The sequence below is a fragment of the Neovison vison genome, chromosome X, assembly GCF_020171115.1.
Source record: "Neovison vison isolate M4711 chromosome X, ASM_NN_V1, whole genome shotgun sequence".
Taxonomy (NCBI): Eukaryota; Metazoa; Chordata; class Mammalia; order Carnivora; family Mustelidae; genus Neogale; species Neogale vison.
In genome coordinates this window covers 35,660,335-35,677,972 of record NC_058105.1, presented here as the reverse complement: position 1 = coordinate 35,677,972, position 17,638 = coordinate 35,660,335, and the positions used below count along the sequence as shown (strand labels likewise).

The 17,638-nt window shown below is 37.6% G+C and overlaps 1 long non-coding RNA gene across 1 annotated transcript in view; it reads left to right on the top strand.

The window, feature by feature from the left end:
• The window catches only part of LOC122897116, a 39,958-nt gene extending 24,057 nt beyond the window's left edge, over positions 1-15,901 (top strand). The window contains exon 3 of the long non-coding RNA XR_006382470.1: positions 15,869-15,901. This is a non-coding gene — a long non-coding RNA (uncharacterized LOC122897116). The remainder of the gene's footprint in view (positions 1-15,868) is intronic.
• Positions 15,902-17,638: the final 1,737 nt, after the last annotated feature.

Genomic DNA, 17,638 nt, shown 5'->3' with positions numbered 1-17,638 from the left:
TGGGGTCCTGAAGTCTTCCCTTTACAGGTTACATGAACTTGAGAGGATCACTTAAAACCTCACGGTCTCGGTTTCATCTATAAAATGGAGATGATTAAACATAGTTCAAGTGAAATGACATCTGTGGTACACCTAACACTAGGCTGGGTGCTCATTATTCTTCCCTCTACTGGAAAAGATTCCATTCCACCGTAAGTAATAGAGAAGGCTTGAAGTCTCCCAAGAAGCCGAACATCACCACAAAATGGAACTATTGGGCCCAATGTTCCTTTCGAGAATGGATTTATAGTCAAACTCTTTCAGGTTTTTCTGTAAATCATCATGCTTGGCACATAGTAGGAACTCATAAATATTTATGGAGTGAATACAATCTTTTGTTTCCAGCCCAACTGAATGACTTCAACATCTGCATTTCAGTTTAACCCCATCACCCCATTTTGGTCCCATAATCCCAATTTAGGCAATTCTAAGACCAACCCAGCATACCAGCAAACCGGATCCTCTCTTCTTTCTATAGCTGTCCCAAGCAAAATCCTTCCCTCTGCTCCCAGAGACATGCACTTCCTCTCCTCAAGTTACCAACTCTCCTGGGAAAATCAGCTGAGAGTTAACCCTTAGGTCCTCAACCCCTGTCAATAGGAAATAGGAATCCAGCCCAGATTCCTCATACCCTCTATGCAAACAACAGGCTATGAGGGAGTAAAAATGCACAAGGCCCTCTTTGGGAAGAAAACAGCTTCTCTGAGCTATGAGATGAAAGTACAGGAAGCCTGAGAAAGGAAAGGGAGAAGAGGGGCTAGCGAGGGGAGAGCAAAAGCAGTTTCTTATCCAGCTGTTTCCATTGCATTTGGCCCAAGTTGCAAATTTACCTTCTGACCACGAAAGCCGATTGACTTGTTCCCTCTCTTCAGACTCAGATCTGAGAAACAACTTCTCCTTACAGCTTGTCAGAAGGGGATGGGAATCCCAGCTGCTCTTTGCAGTGATGCCTGAAAACCTTGCTTTACCTTTGGGAGAGAGGGGCGGAGTCCAACCTAATGGGAATTAACTCCAAACACGCTGGAGGCTTGAAATCCAGCCTCAGACATGCAGACACTTGAGTAGCTTGGCTGGCACAGAGTTCCCCACCTCCATCCTCACAGCTGCCAAATCAGCTGTGTGTGTGTGTGTGTGTGTGTGAGTGTGTGTGTGTGTGTGTGTGTGTGTACACACACGCATGCTCCCATGTTACAACTGCATATCTGTCTCACTTCCTCATCTGCTGCTCGCGTGTCTGTGGAGGAATAGAGGTTCTCCCTAACTTTCCTTAAAAGCCCTAAATAATCTCCACCATATACATTAGGCGGCAGACCTAAGTGACTGGAAATGACAGAAAACACATGCCTGAATGAACTAAGACAGAATAGACTTTTTTCTCCAACTGATTTCCATTGTCTGATGCTCCAACAGTGCAATCAATGGCTCCAAGATGTAATGACTTTACGTTTAAGAAACTTGAAATCACACATTGAAAAAGCTTAAAAATGCCTCTTTGAAAATAACAGCACTACCAAAAGTCAGTGTCTAACTTATCCCAAAGCACCAAAAACTGCTTTTGTGCTTAGAGAGGTAACTGAGAAGTCTGGAAATTAATGGAGTTTGGCCAGATGCTTTGCTCCAACCTGATGTCATCTCTCCCATCTGTGAATGTCCCTGGCACTCCATATTTATTTTGAGAAACTTATCACCTTCTACCTTGTGTTAGTTTTTCGCATATGTCTCATTTCCCCTCCAGGATGCCTTGTGAATAGGGAACTTTGCTAAACAAAATGAGTTGGAAGGAAGAATGGTAACCAGTCTAACTTAATAGAGCCTACTAGACTGGTCCAAAGTGTCTTTACTTCTATGTTCTATTTGCCCACCTAGAATGCTATAAAGGTTATCAGACCTATTTTCTGGCATTTTGTGACAACAATTTAAAAGAGGAGAATAAATGAACTAGCAGTTTGACAGATTAATTGTACCCCAAATTATTTAACGAAGTTGAAAGTTTTTCCTGCCTGCTGTGGATATAAGTGGGCATCCTGTCTTTTATCAGTGATACAACCTTATATTCATGTATGCATTTGTCTATCTTTTTACTTTTCATCAGCAGTTTTTAATCATTTTTTCCCTGCCCTAACACATTGATAAACCAGATTCCTCTCTGTAACAATGTCTTACGAAGGCAGTCTCTGGGGGAGTGACAGATGACCTAGTAGGTGAAATGTCAGATTTTTGGCAGTGTGAGTCCTGAGATAAGTTTTAAAATCTCCCAGGTGGTGTCCCTTTAAGAATCACTGCTTCAGATGCAGGGCTGTATTAAGGGAAATGTTAGACCCTCTGTCATTAAAAATAAGTCAATATTAGCACACATGTAATAACTGTGTAAGATAGAGCTGAAAATTTTGACATAAGAAAAATAGTTTATTCCACTCTATGCATCAATAAATATTGCCCCTTGCTTAATGGTACACCTATCATTTGGAGAACTGATCATTTGTAACTCCAAGTAGAGATCATTTTTACTTAGCTCTTTTTATCCTTTTTTCCTTATGTTCCTAGTTCCCTTAAGTGGAATAATATGAAAACTTAAATGTATACTAAATAATGATCTAATTTATTGGGTAGAGGCCTGTTTCCTGTTCTTAGTTTAACAGTTGATAATTCTCTCAGGGGGAAAAAATGTTTGTATCCTGTGACTCTAGATAATTTTTCATTTAAAATGTGCTTTTCACGAAATCAGAGAGGGAGACAAACCATAAGAAACTCTTAATCACAGGAAACAAACCGAGGGTTGCTGGAGGGGAGGGAGGTAGAGGAATGGGGTGGATAAAAATTTTAAAAATAAGTGAAATATGTTATTTAGCCCTACTTTTCTAAGATCATAGGGGAAAGATTAAGAGGGGAATACATCTTGTAATTTATTAGAGGATAGGATGGTACATAATATTTTTAATAATGTAAAAATGGGTATTGGTCAGGGACCCAAGGAACACCTAAATTTTGCCTTTGGTCAGTGTGGAATAAGAGTTCCTGCTAAGACAAGGTATAGTGATAGATGATTCTGATATATATCCTACCCCTATCCCTAGTTTGTAAACCATTGCTCTATGCAATAGAATTTCTCAAACAAAATCAACACCCTACAACATTTTGCAGTCTAGAGAAAAGGTCAGCAAACCAGAGGCTGTGTTATGCACCAAATCCAATAGACTGCCTGTTTTATAGTTTTATTGTCACACAGCCACAACTTACTAATTTATGTATCATCTATGGCTGTTTTCATGCTACAATTGTAGATTTAAATAGTTGTTACAAGGATCTTATGGTCCACGAAGTCTAGAATGTTTACTATCTGACTCTTAACAGAAAGAAGAAAATGATGCTGACCCCTGGTTAAATCCACACTGATAGAGACATTATGTCAATTGTTAAGTGAAAGGGGTTGAAAAAGAAGGGGAATGGAGGGAAATTTTTTAAAAAATGCTGCTTGCTTTCATCTCTGTTAAGGTGCCAATCAATCCTCACCAGGTTTTTAGAATCCCTGAAGTTAACCATACACTACAGATCAGTATAAGCTAAATATTCTTTAAGCTCATGAAAATGTATTTCTGTTAACTATCCTCTGAGCCTGTGTTTATGTCGTTAGCCAATATACCTTATCTATTTTTTTACTGACAACTTCATTGAGTTCTAAGTCACATACCAAAAGATTTACCCTTTTAAAGTGTGGAATTCAGTTTTTTAAGTATGTTCCCCAAATTGTGCAACCCATCACTACAATCTAATTCTAGATTTTTTTCCTTAACCCCAACTCATCAGCATATACTTTATTTTTGCTCTTTTGTCAGAGTTGCTTCTTTTTGGGGGGTTACTTGGGTTTTGTTTTGTTTTAAGATTCAATTTATTTATTTGACAGAGATAGAGATCACGAGTAGGCAGAGAGGGAGGCAGAGAGAGTGGGGGGGGGAAGCAGGCTCCCCGCTGAGCAGAGCACCCAGTGCGGGGGCTCCATCCCAGGACCTTGAGATCATGACCTGAGCTGAAGACAGAGGCTTAATCACTGAGCCACCCAGGTGCCTCTACTTGATTTTTTTTTAAACAAAAAAGTTTCTTTTTACTATGGGGTGTGTATTCTTTCCTAGTCTATAAGAAAGGGCCATTTATTTATAGAGGCATTTGTAGAACACCATTACCCTTGAACTTTGGAGAGTTTGCATAAAAGGGCTTGCAATAAACAATGAATCCTGCAACACTACATCAAAAACTAATGATGTGGAGCTTAACAAATAGCATGGAGGACATGGGGAGTTAGAGAGGAGAAGGGAGTTGGGGGAAATTGGAAGGGGAGGTGAACCATGAGAGACTATGGAATCTGAGAAACAATCTGAGGGGTTTGAAGTGGCGGGGGGGTGGGAGGCTGGGGTACCAGGTGGTGGGTATTATAGAGGGCACGGATTGCATGGAGCACTGGGTGTGGTGCAAAAACAATGAATACTGTTGTGCTGAAAATAAATAAATTTAATTAAAAAAAAAAACTAATGATGCATTGTATGCTGACTAACATAGCACAATAAAAAGAAACCCTGAATACTCCATGGCCTGTCAGGTTGAATATGGAAGGTATACCTTGCCTATGCTGTAGTGGTGAGCTCTAGACTGAAAACCTAGAGATGAAACTTATATTTACGTTTCTCTAAAAATCAAAACTGACAACTATTTTGTTGAGTTTTTTTTAATTGTCCTCAGAAGATCAGCTGATAGTGTTAGCTAACGATGTATGTGCTCATAAATATTTAGTAACTGGATTCGGTTGGCAGGAGACCAAGAAAGACCTAATTTGTAGCATTTGCTTATTTCTTTGGTGTAAATATTCCCACCATGGCCAACTGCAAGCTATCAACTTGAAGTCAATAAAAGTGGAGTTGGGAAGATGTACATGCAATCTACTGTCTTGAGCTGGTACAAGCCAGTTCCATCATATCACTGTAGCTCAGATTTAAAGAATTATTTCAGCCTTAGTTTGTATATATTTAAAAATTACATACAATATGAACCTAGTAAAATCAAAGTTGATTTTCATTAATGTTCTTGACGGTGTTCTAAATTTTAACTCAGCCATAATCCAAAAGAATATGAAAGCAAATTAGTCAAAGACACAGATTTATATGACTTTGAAAAAAATCATTCCTTACAGAGTGGCATCACAGAAGTGAATTGTAAGGTATAGTAATTACAGAATTACTATATAAAGGCTTTATTTCCTTGAAATAACTGGAAATAAAATATTTCCTTTTAAAAAAAATAAATAAAAATTACATACAATATGAACCAAAATAGGGTAGTTTTCATAGTTTTTTCATATGTTACACATAGATATCTACCCATACTACACTGTTAGCTGGCACTAAAATATTCCATTTTTTTTCTTTTGCTGTACCAACTTTTAAGCTTTTAGAGTATAATTTGTGTATTATACAGAAGTAAACCAAAGATAAATTACTTGTGATATAGAATGACTAGAATTCATTCCTAGGGCAGTGTCCTAAAAGATTCATTGCTGCCTGCTTTAACAACTTTTGAGACAGGTTTTGTATTATATTTATAAAAGATGAAAAATAAACCAGGTTTATATATAAAAGATGAAAAATAAACCCTTTTTTACCTTGTTATTTACCAATTTTCAGTATATTTTCAGTGTAAGTTAAGCTAAATTGCGTTATATTAACAACTATGAGTATCTTTCTGTGAACATATTTATATTGAATATGAATAAACTTCTGAAAAAGAATAGAGAACATTTTCATCAAGACGTTAAATGAAACTCTTAAAAAGTCTGATATACCAGATGAGGAGGATTCATTACCCATGCTGATTGTTGCCCTATTGGAGAAAGACAACCTGCCAACAATTACAAATCACCAACATGTACCAGGCACTGTGTTAGTTACTGGAAGCACAAGGGTTAAGAAGATAGACAGTGTCACTACCCTTATAAGTTTACATTCTTGTCCAGCCTAAGTCACAGCAATAGGAAGCCACTGCCTGGTTTAGAGCATTATCTGCTTCATATTTGAAAATTACCTTCTCGTAAAATATAGAAATTTGTAACATTGGTATTTCCAGGTCCCACATTATTCTCAAATCTTTCTTATTCTTTCAGGAATTACCTTCCATTTATAACCTCCAAACTTCACTTTTCTTTTCCCTTTTAACATCTGCATTCAAGGTGCCCTGATGCTGAACTAATTATGAGAATGCTTTGCCTAAGAACAGAGAAGTTAACCAAGGTTTGACTAGAATTGTATTCATAGTGCAGTGTCCTAAATGATGGTCCAGACAGCTGAAAGAACAGTCTCGTCCCAAGTCTCCCAATAGTATCTCCTCTGGGGGCGCCTGGGTGGCTCAGTGAGCTGAGCATCTGCCTTCGGCTCAGGTCATGATCCCAGCGTCCTGGGATTGAGCCCCGTATCAGGCTCTCTGCTCAGTGGGGAGCCTGCCTCCCCCCTCCTCCCTGCCTCTCTGATTACTTGTGATCTCTGTCTGTCAAATAAATAAATAAATATCTTTAAAAAAAAATAGTACTTCCTCTGTCATTCTTCCCCATTCCTCCTCTCCCACCGCAAAGTCCTCAGTGTCTTTTGAAGCTTTTCTAGCACTAACACCCCTGTCTTTGCAGCCGGCCAAACAATTTGGAAGAATGATCACTGGTGGCCTAACTAATTTTCTAAACCACCCTAATTTGTTTCCTAGAGGGTTAGAAGAGTTTCCATGAAACAAGAGAAGCAACATTCCAGAACCAAGAAATCCTTATTATCCTTGCTTCTGCTTCCTGAAGCAAGACATGGAGATTTGTCAGTTTTGGAACCTCATTCACAAAGACTGGTTTCTAAGCATCCGGTTGGTTATCGCAGCATTTCTACAATTTACTGGCTTTGCTGAATGGTGTAGCCTGTCCTGCTGCTCCAAAAGACCTGAGCAACTACACTGCAGAAGGACATTAAAGGAGCTGAAAGGATGATTGTGTCTCCAGCCATTCTGTTATTGGCTAAGAGGCTGAGGGAAAAGTGAGGATTATATGATAATCAAAATATGCTCAGGAAATATACAACAGCATTTTCCACAGGCGCAATCTGATAGGGCCAGTGGCTAGCCAGTGGAGACAGTGCTATGAGCCAGACTACTCGCCCACAAAATACCATGAAGGAACAGCTGCAGGAAGCAAGGATCACACAATAGGAAAGGCCCTGCTCTATGAACCTCAGCTTTGTTCTCTGGGTATTTGGGTGCTGGGGTAAGACCACCCCAGGGCATATTTGGGCATGTGCCTAATGACCTGCAGTATGGACCATGTTTTCTTGACAGCTGTGAGTCAAATACAACTGACAGCCAAAGAACTTTGTTCTCTTGCTTTCTGAGATGTAATTCTACTTTCTTGTGACAGTAAACCCATCAGTGATTCTAAAATGCCTTTGGTCTAGAAGACCTGAGCAGGAGGCTGTCATCATGGATATGTTCTGGAAATTGTGAACTTATATTTATAGCCTAAATTTTGCTAGCAAGACTTGCTTTTTACCAAGTAACTGCCCCTTAAATTTGAATAGTAAATTTGGTCCTCACAACAACCTTATGAAGTAGGTATTCCCTCAATTTTCTGGGCAGAAACTGAGACTTAGAAAAGTTATATGACTTTCCCAAAGTCATAGTGCTTATAGGTCTAGTAAATGATGGATTCAGAACAGGACTTGAAGATAGAGGACAGGCTGGATGGGAAACAGAGTGGGTGGGGCCAAAAGAGTTTGAGGGAGAGGGAGAGATGTTGGTATGATTCCTACATTTCTGCTTCGAGAACCGCCGTTCATGGAGATATGCTTCATTAAGATAAGAATAAAGGCACATTGTAGTGTGATGTCCCCACACTCCTTCTCTTTAATGGCAGACAGTGAAGAGCAGTAAATAATTGTTTTCAGCTTGGTTATTAGGTGAGAAGCATCTTTGGCACATCCTAGTGTATAGTACAGACATAGTTATGTGGGTCTGGAGGAAAATTCTGGGCTGGAAGATCAATGTGAAAGTCAGAAGCCCTAAGAGTAGAAGATGTGACCAAGGTGCTTATCAAATATGTGAACCAAGGACAGAAAAAAAAAAGCAAACCCTGATGAACATCCACATTTAAAAGATAGGTAAAGGAACAAGGATCTTTGAAGGAGACTAAGATTGCTCAGTCCTCCTTTTGCCATCCTGTTTCCCACACACCACAGCCTCTTAAGAATAAGAGCTGGCTCAGGAAGAATTGGGTCAGGAAGGATGTGGGAACATGAAGGTTGGGGGGGGGCAGAGTGGTTTAAAATCCTTCAGTGTTAAGTGCTTTATCGATCAACCATTGTCCAGAGGTAACCAAGAATGAGCTGTGAAAAACCAGTCTTACTCAGAAATGTAATTGTACTTCCAGCTTATTTAACAAGTCTCTTTCATTTTTAATCTATTTTAAAGGACTACTCAGTAAATGATGTTTGCTACAGTTGGCAAAGTACCGTCAACACTAGTACTACCTGGTTTTCTTTCCTGAATTTAAAGAAATTTCGAGGAAGGGCAGGGAAGCTGAAAGCAGGTTCAAGCACCTTGGATTTGACCTTGAACAGTCTCCGGTGTCTTTCTCCTTTACTCTTGTGGGATGCCACAAGCTAAATTAATGTCGTGGGAATCACTCCACAAGTTAAAGTCTTCCTGTTTGACCTTAAGGAGTCACTTTTACCCTTCCCAGAACTTAATTTTCTTATCCAGAGGAAAATTTTAGAAAATTTAAAACTATTCTTATATACTGTGGTGACATATCATACATTAAGTTGAAAAATGACTTGGAGGACATTGTTGTCAGTGTTATACTACTGATGGGACCTCTATGTTCATTCTACAATGTTCGTTAACTGCCTATTATGTGTCAAGCACTGAAGATACAGTGATAAAACAAGATAAACCAGTTCCCTGCTCTCACACAACTCACATTCTTGTAAGGAAGAAAGCCAATAAACAAGTGAGTAACTAATAAAATAGAGTAATGAATTCTAGAACAAAATAAAATTTGGTTGTAAGATAAGATATTAGGATGGGAATAAAAGCAACTTTAGATTAGATAGGGTAGTTAGGAAAAGTCTGAGGTGATATCTGACATGAGAACTGAAAGATCAGAAGCCAACCAAGCATAAAGCCAAGATAAGAAACCTCCAGGCAGAAGAAATAAAATTAAGAGTTCTCAAGTCTTAAAAACGAATGGAGTGTATAAGAAACTAAATCCAGACTAAGGACAACTGGATGTTCACATGCAAAAGAGAAGCTGAACTGCTACCTCATCTCATACCATATACAAAAATGAACACCAAATGGATCAAATACCTAAATACAAGAGATAAAACCATAAAACTGATGGAAAAATATCCAAGCATAAATCTTCATGACCTTGGATTCAGCAAAGTGTTTTAGATACAATACCAAAAGCAAAAGCAACAAAATAGAAATCAATAAATTGGACTTCACTGAAATTAAAAACATTTGTGTATCAAATAATACTATCAAGAGTGTGAAAAACAACTTACAGAATGGGGGTTGATAATTATATATCTGATAATCTGAAATTTATATATATGATAAGGACCTAGTATCCAGAACATGCAAGAATGACTCAGAGGTGCCTGAATGGTTCAGTTGGTTAAGTGTCCAACTCTTGGTTTCAGCTCAGGTCATGATCTCAGGGACATGAGATGGAGCCCTACATCAGGCTCCGTGCTCAGCAGAGAGCCTGCTTGAAATTCTCTCCCTCTCTCCCTGCTCCATCCATCCATGCTCTCTCTTCCTCTCTCTCTCTAAGATAAATAAATAAATCTTTTTAAAAAATATTTACAACTCAAAAACAAAAAGACAAGCAACCCAATTTTAAAATGGACAAAGGATTTGAGTATTTCTTCAAAGTTATGTAAATGGCCAATAAGTATATGAAAGATGCTCAACATAAGTAGTAATTAGGAAAGTGCAAACCAAAACCACAACGCAAAACCATCTAGTAGGATGGCTATAATATTAATAATGACAATAACAAACATGGAAAATATTAAGGTTAGAGAGGAAGTGGAAAATTTGGAACCCTTGTGTTTTGCTGGTGGGAATGTAAAATCATGCAACTGCCATTAAAAGCAGCGTGGCAGTTCCTGGAAAAGGTTAAACATACAGTTACCATATGATCCAGCAATTCTACTCCTAGGTATATACCAAAAATAACCCCCTGAAAACAGGTACTCAAACAAAAACTTGTGCTTTAATATCAAGAGCAGCATGTTTCACAATTGCCAAATGGTTGAAAATACTTAAATGTCCATCAGTGGATGAATAGATAAATTATGGCATATCCATACAATGAACTATTAGTTATCCATAAAAAGAAGGAAATTTTCTTTTAACTTTAATTTTATATTTTCATTTTAACTCCAATTAATTTATATACGGTGTTAAATTAATTATATGTATACAATGTACTGATTCAACAATTTTATGTATTATTCAGTGGTCATCAAGATAAGTTTACTCTCACATCCCTTCACCTATTTCTCCAATCCTCCCACCCACTTAGCCTCTGGTAACCATCTGATAGTTCTCAATAGTTAAGATTCTGTTGTTTGTTTATTAAATTTCATATATGAATGAAATCATATGGTATTTGTCTTCCTCTGACTGAGGAAAGACCCTAGCATTATACTTTCTAGATCCACCCACGTTGTTGCAAATTCCAAGATTTCATTCTTTGTTATGGTTGAATAATATTACACTGTTTTGATTTGCATTTTCCTGATGATGAGTGATCTTTAGCATCTTTTCATGTGTCTGTTGGCCATCTGGATGTCCTCTTTGGAGAAATGCCTTTTCATACCTTTAGCCCATTTTTAATTGGGTTATTTCTTTTTTGACTGTTGAGTTCAATAAGTTCTTTATATATTTTGGATATTAGCCCTTTATTGGATGGGTCATTTGAAAATATCTTTTCCCATTCTGTAGGTTGTCTTTTAGTTTTGTTGATAGTTTTCTTTGCTCTGCAGGAGCTTTCTATTTTGATGTAGTCCCAATAGCTTATTTTTGGTTTTGTTTCCCTTTCCTCAGGAGACATATTTAGAAATATGTAGTTACAGAAAATGTCAGAAAAAATACTGCTTGTGCTCTCCTCTAGGATTTTTATAGTTTCAGGTCTCACATTTTGGTCCTTAACCCATTTGGATTTTATTTCTGTATGTGGTGTAAGAAAGTGGTCTAGTTTCACTCTGTTGCATGTAGCCGTCCAGTTCTCCAACACCATTTGTTGAAGAAACTATCTTTTTCCCATTGCATATTCTTCCCTCCATTGTCAAAGATTAAGTGACTATATAATTCTGGGTTTATTTCAGGTTTTCTATTCTGTTCCATTGTTCTATGCATCTATTTTTGTGCCAGTACCATATTGTTTTGATTGCTACAACTTTGTAGTATAAATTGAAATCTGGAATTGTCATACCTCCAGCTCTGTTTTTCTTGTTCAAGATTGCTTTGACTATTCAGGGTCTTTTTCGCTTCCACATATATTTTAGAAATGTTTGTCCTATTTCTGTGAAAAATGCTATTGGGATTTTGATAGGGAATGAATTAAATCTGTAGATAATTTAAGGTGGATTGGACATTTTAACAATACTTGTTCTTCCAATTCATGAGAATAGAATATCCTTTCATTTATTTGTGTCATCTTCAATTTCTTTCATTGATATTTTCTAGTTCTCATAATATAGGTCTTTTCTTAAGTTGAGCTTATTTGTAGGTATTTTATTATTTTTTGGTGAAATTGGAAATGAGATTGTTTTCTTAATTTCTCTTTCTGCTTCCTCATTACTTGTGTATGAAAATGTAATGGGGCTGTCTGGGTGGCTCACTCAGTTAAACATTTAATTCTTGATTTTGGCTCAGGTCATGATCTCAGGGTTATGGGATCAAGCCCACATCAGGTTCCACACTCAGGGGAGAGTCTCCTTGAGATTATCTCCCTCTCCCTCTTCCTCTGCCCTTCCCTTTTTCACTTGCACTCAGTCTTTCTCTCAAGTAAATAAACAAATAAATAAAACTTAGAAAAAAGACAGTAAAGAAATGCAATGGATTTCTGCACAGTGATTTTGTATCTTGCAACCTAATTGAATTCATTTGTCAGTTCTAGCAGTTTTCTGGTGGAGTCTTTTGGTTTTTCTGTATATAGTATCAAACCATCTGCAAATAGTGAAAGTTTCATTACCCCCTTAACAATTTGGATGACTTTTATTTTTCTTATCTGATTGTTGTGTCTAGGACTTCCAGTACTATGTCAAATAAAAATGGTAAGAGTAGACATCCTTGTCTTGTTCTTGATCTTGGGGAAAAAACTCTCAGTGTTTTACCATTGCATGTTATATTAACTATGAGTTTTTCATATATGGTCTTTATTATGTTGAGGTGTGTTCATTCTAAAGCTTCTTTGCTGAGGGTTTTGTCATGAATGCATGTTGTACTTTTTCAAACGCTGCATCTATTGAAATGATTATATGATTCTTATCCTTTCTTTTTTTTTTAAAATGTGTTGTACCACATTGATTTATTTGCAAATATTGAACAATCTTTACAATCCAGGAATAAATCCCACTTGATTGTGGTGAATGATTTTTTTAAATGTATTGTTGGATTCAGGTTAGTTATGTTACTTTGAGGATTTTTGCATCTATTTTCATGAGAGATATTAGTCTGTAATTCTCTTTTATTATGTCCTGTCTCTGTCTGGTTTTGGTTTCAGGGTAATGCTGGTGTCATGGAATGAATTTAGAAGTTTTCCTTTCTTTTCTGTTTCATAGAATAGTTTAAGAATATGTATTAAGTCTTTTTCAAATGTTTGATAGAATTCATCCGTAAAACCATCTAGTCCTGGACTTTTGTTTGTTGGCAGTTTTTTGATTACTGATTCAATTTCTTTGCTGGTTACCACTCCGTATTTTTTATTTCCTCCTGTTTCAGTTTTCGTAGTTTATATGCTTCTAGGAATTTACCCTTTTCTTCTAGGTTGTGTAATTTTTTGATGTATAGTTTTTCATAATATTCTTACAGTTGTTTGTATTTCTGTGGTTTGGATTGTCATTTTTCATCTTTCATTTGTAAGTTTGTCTATTTGAGTCCTTTCTCCTTTTTTTTGTTTTTTTTGTTTTTGTTTTTGTTGAGTCTGGCTAAAGGTTTAGCAATTTTATGGATTTTTTTTCAAAGAACCAGCCCTTCATTTCATCTATCTGTTCTATTTTTCTTTGTTTTTCTGTTTTTAATGATTTTATTTATTTATTTGACAGAGAGAGAGATCACAAGTATGCAGAGAGGCAAGCAGAGGGAGGTGGAATGCAGGCTCCCTGCTGAGCAGAAAGCCTGATGCGGGGTTTGATCCCAGGACCCTGAGATCATGACCGGTGCCAAAGGCAGAGGCTTTAACCTACTGAAGCCACTCAGGTGCCCCTATTGTTTTTTTTTTTAATTCTATTTTGTTTATTTTACTCTAATCTTTATTATTCCCTTCCTTTTATTGGTTCTGGGTTTTGTCTGTTCTTTTTTTTTTTCCTAGCTCATTTAAGTGAAAAGTTAAGTTGTTTATTTGAGATTTTTCTTGCTTCTTGAAGTACACCCGTATTGTTACAAACTTCCCTCTTGGAACCTCTTTTGCTGCATCCCAAATATTTTAGACTGCTGTGTTTTCATTTTCATTTGTCTCTATGTGTTTGTTATATTTCCTCTTTGATTTCTTGGTTGATCCTTTCATTGTTTAGTAGCATGTTATTTAACCTCCATATATTTGTGCTGTTTCCAGGTTTTTTCTTGTGGTTGATTTCTTATTTCACAGTGCTGTGATTAAGATTTACTAATTTATTATTTTTTTAGAGAGAGAGAATAGCAGCATGGAGGGCCAGAGGGAGAGGGAGAGAGAGAATCTCAAGCAGACTCCCCACTGAGCATGGAACCCAACATGGGGCTCAATCCCATGATCTTGAGATCATGAGCTGAGCTGAAATCAAGAGTCTGATCCTTAACCAACTGAGCCACCCAGGCACCCCTATTCTGCTGTTTAGGATGAGATGTCCTGAATATATCTGTTAAATCCATCTGTCCAATATAACATTCAAAGCCACTGTTTCCTTATTTATTTATTTTTGTTTGGCTGATTATGTCTATTGAAATAAATATGATGTTAATGTCTACTAATATTATTTTTACTAATATCTATTAGCTTCTTTTTGTTTGTAATTAACTGCTTTACATATTTAGGTGTTCTCATACTGGATGCATAAATATTTACAATTGTTGTGTCTTCTTGTTGGATTATTCAGTTTACAATTATATATTGTACTTTGTGTCCTGTTTCAGTTTTTGTTTTAAAGTGCATTTTGCCTGATGTAAGTATTGTTATACCAGATTTCTTTTCACATTCATTTGCACAACACATGCTTTTCCATTTTTTCACTTTCAATCTGCATGTGTCTTTTAGTTCTGAAATGAGTCTTTTATAGGTAACATATAGTATAAATGGATCTTGTTTTCTTGTTTTCTTTTGTTTTTTGTTTTTTTAAGAGAGAGATCAAGAGAGAGAGTGGGGGAAAGGGGTAGAGGAAGAGGAAGAGAGAGAATCCCAAACAGGCTTTATGACCAGCATGGAACCCATTGTGGGGCTTGATCTCACAACCCTGAGATCATAACCTGAGCCAAAATCTAGAGTTGAACACTAAGCTGACTGAGCCACCTAGGTGTCTTAGGTCTTTTATTTTTATCCATTCCATTACCATATATCTTTTGATTGGAACATTTAGTCCATTTACATTCAAAGTAATTATTTATAAGTATATATTTATTGCCACTTTGTTACTTGTTTTATGGTTGTTTTTGTAGTTCTGTTCTTTTCTTCCTTTGCTCTGCTTTCTCATGATGAATTAATTGGCTTTCTTTAGTGATATACTTGGATTCCTTTCTCTTTATATTTTACATCTCTATTGCTGGTTTTTGATATATGGTTACCATTTGGTTTATATAAAACATTTTCTGCATATAGTACTCTACATTAAGTTGATGGTAGCTTAATTTTGAACCCACTCTTTTTTAAAAGATTTTTATTTATTAATTTGAGAGAGAGAGAGAAAGAAAAAGGGAGAGAAAGGATGATCAGGGGTGGGGAGGGTCAGAGAGAGAGAGAGAGAGAGAGAGAGAGAGAAGCAGGCTCATCACTGAGCAGGGAGCCCAACATGGGACTCAATCTCAGGACTCCCGGATCATGACCTGATCTGAAGGTAGATGATTAACCAACTGAGCCACTCAGGTACCCCTAATTTTGAACCCATTTTTTAGTCCTCTCCCCCTCACATTTTAGGTACATAGTGTCATTACCTTGTGCCCTTTTATTTTGTGTGTCTCTTAACTGATTTTACAGATATACTTGTTTTTTTGCTGCTTTTGTGCTTCCTACTTTTCTTACTCTTTCTTTTCCAGTCAGAAAGTCTCCTTTAGCATTTTTTGTAAGGCTGGTTTAGTGGTCATGAATTCCTGTAACTTTTTTCATCCAGGAAACTTTTTATCTCTCCTTCTCTTCTGAATGTCAGCATTGCTGGGTAGCATATTCTTGGCTGCAGGTTTTTTCCATTTCATTTTTTTCAATATATTATGTTACTCCCTTCTGGCCTGCCAAATTCTTCTGGAAAATCACCTGATAGTCTTATAGGGTTACCCTTGTATGAAATGGCTTTCTCTTCTTTTGCTGCTTTTTTAAAAAATATATTTTATTTATTTATTCCAGAAAGAGAGAGAGACAGAGAAAGAGAGAGTGAGCTGGGGGAAGAGCAGAGGGAGATGGACAAGCAGGTTCCACACTGAGCACAGAGCTCAATACAGGGCTCAATTCCAGGACCCCACGATCATGACCTAAGCCTTAAACAACTCAACTGTCTAAGCCAGGTGGGTGTCTCTCTCTTGTTGCTTTTAAAATTCTCTCTTTAACACTACTTTTCCATTTTAATTACTACATGTCTTGGTGTGGACTTCATTGCATTGATTTTGCTGGGGGATTTCTGTGCCTCCTGGATCTGGATTTCTGTTTCCCTCCCCAGATTCAGGAATTTTTCAGCTATCATTTCTTCAAATAAATTTTCTGCCCCCCTTTCTCCCTCTTCTCCTTCTGTGATCCCTATAATGTGAATTTTATTATACTTGATGGAATTGTTGAGTTCCCTAAGTCTATTCTCATTTTCTATAACTTTTCCTTCTCCCACATGCTCAGCTTGATTATTTGGCATTACTCTGTTCTTCAGCTCGCTGGTTCATTCTTCTGATTACTCTCTCCTATTTATTTCATCTAGTGTATTTTTAATTTCATTTATTGTCTTCTTGAGCTCTGATTGGTTTCTTTTTATCTCTTTCTTAAAGGTCTCACTGATACCCTGTGCTCTTTTCTCAAGTCTAATGGGTATCTTTATGATCATTATTTCAAATTCTCTAATAGGCATATTACTTATCTTCATTTCACTTAGGTATCTTGTTATAATTTTGTCCTGATCTTTCATTTGAGACACATTCTGTCTCTCTGTTCTTGTTTCTGTGTATTATGATAGTCAGTTACATCTCCTATTCCTAAAAGTAGTGGCCTTATTAAGAAGAAGTCTTGTAGTGCCTTGCAGTACAATGTCCCCATTCATCAGGATGTGGCATTTTGTGGATGTCTCCTATGTGTGTTGAGTGTGCCATACTGTTGTGGCTGAGCCACTTTTCCCTTCAGTCCAGTCATCTGCAATGTCTTTCCTTGTCTCTTTATGGCAGTGTTTCATTCCTGTGTTATTAGTGGGATAGTCTAGGGCCACTTTGGGCTTGATTTATGTCAGACCTTATTTTCGCATGATGCAATAGCACCAACTATAAGGCACTTTCCTTGTATTGTGCTCTGAGAAGCTTTCATTGGTGAGGAGAGCCTACGATTATAACAGCTATCTTCCTCCAGCCCGCTGCTAAGGCCACTGTCTGACTGGTGAATGTGGTTATCTTTCTTTCTCCCTGGGGCAGCTGTCTCTGGAATGGTGCTGGCCCTTGTTAGGGCTGGTTGAGTGCTGGAAGGCTTGTGGTATTGCTTTGGGTGGGATATGGCCAAGAGCATATTGGAGGGGTAGAGCTGCAATATGCACAAGGAGAGGATGATGCAATGTTTGCAAGGTTTGTGCACCAGTTTTATGTGAGAGGTGACTTGCCACAGAACTGAGGCTGGCCAAGTTGGAGGGGGTGTGCCTGCAAAGTACACAGGGGGCAGGAATTATGGTGTTGGCAAGGTTTATCCTGGTCCTATGCAGGGGGATACCTGCAGTAACAGGACTGAGGCAGTACTACCTGGAGGGGGTAGATCTACCAAAGCACAGAGGGAGGTGGGTGGAACAGTGATGTTAGCATGTCCAGTAGGGAGAGTCAGTGGTGTGCTGGTTCCTGCAGGTGGATATGTGTTTATGCTGGGGGGAAGGTAGGGAAAGGAAATGGAGCCTGCCAGCTCTTTTGTTCCTGGAGGAGTGTCCCAGTTGTCTCTGTCCCT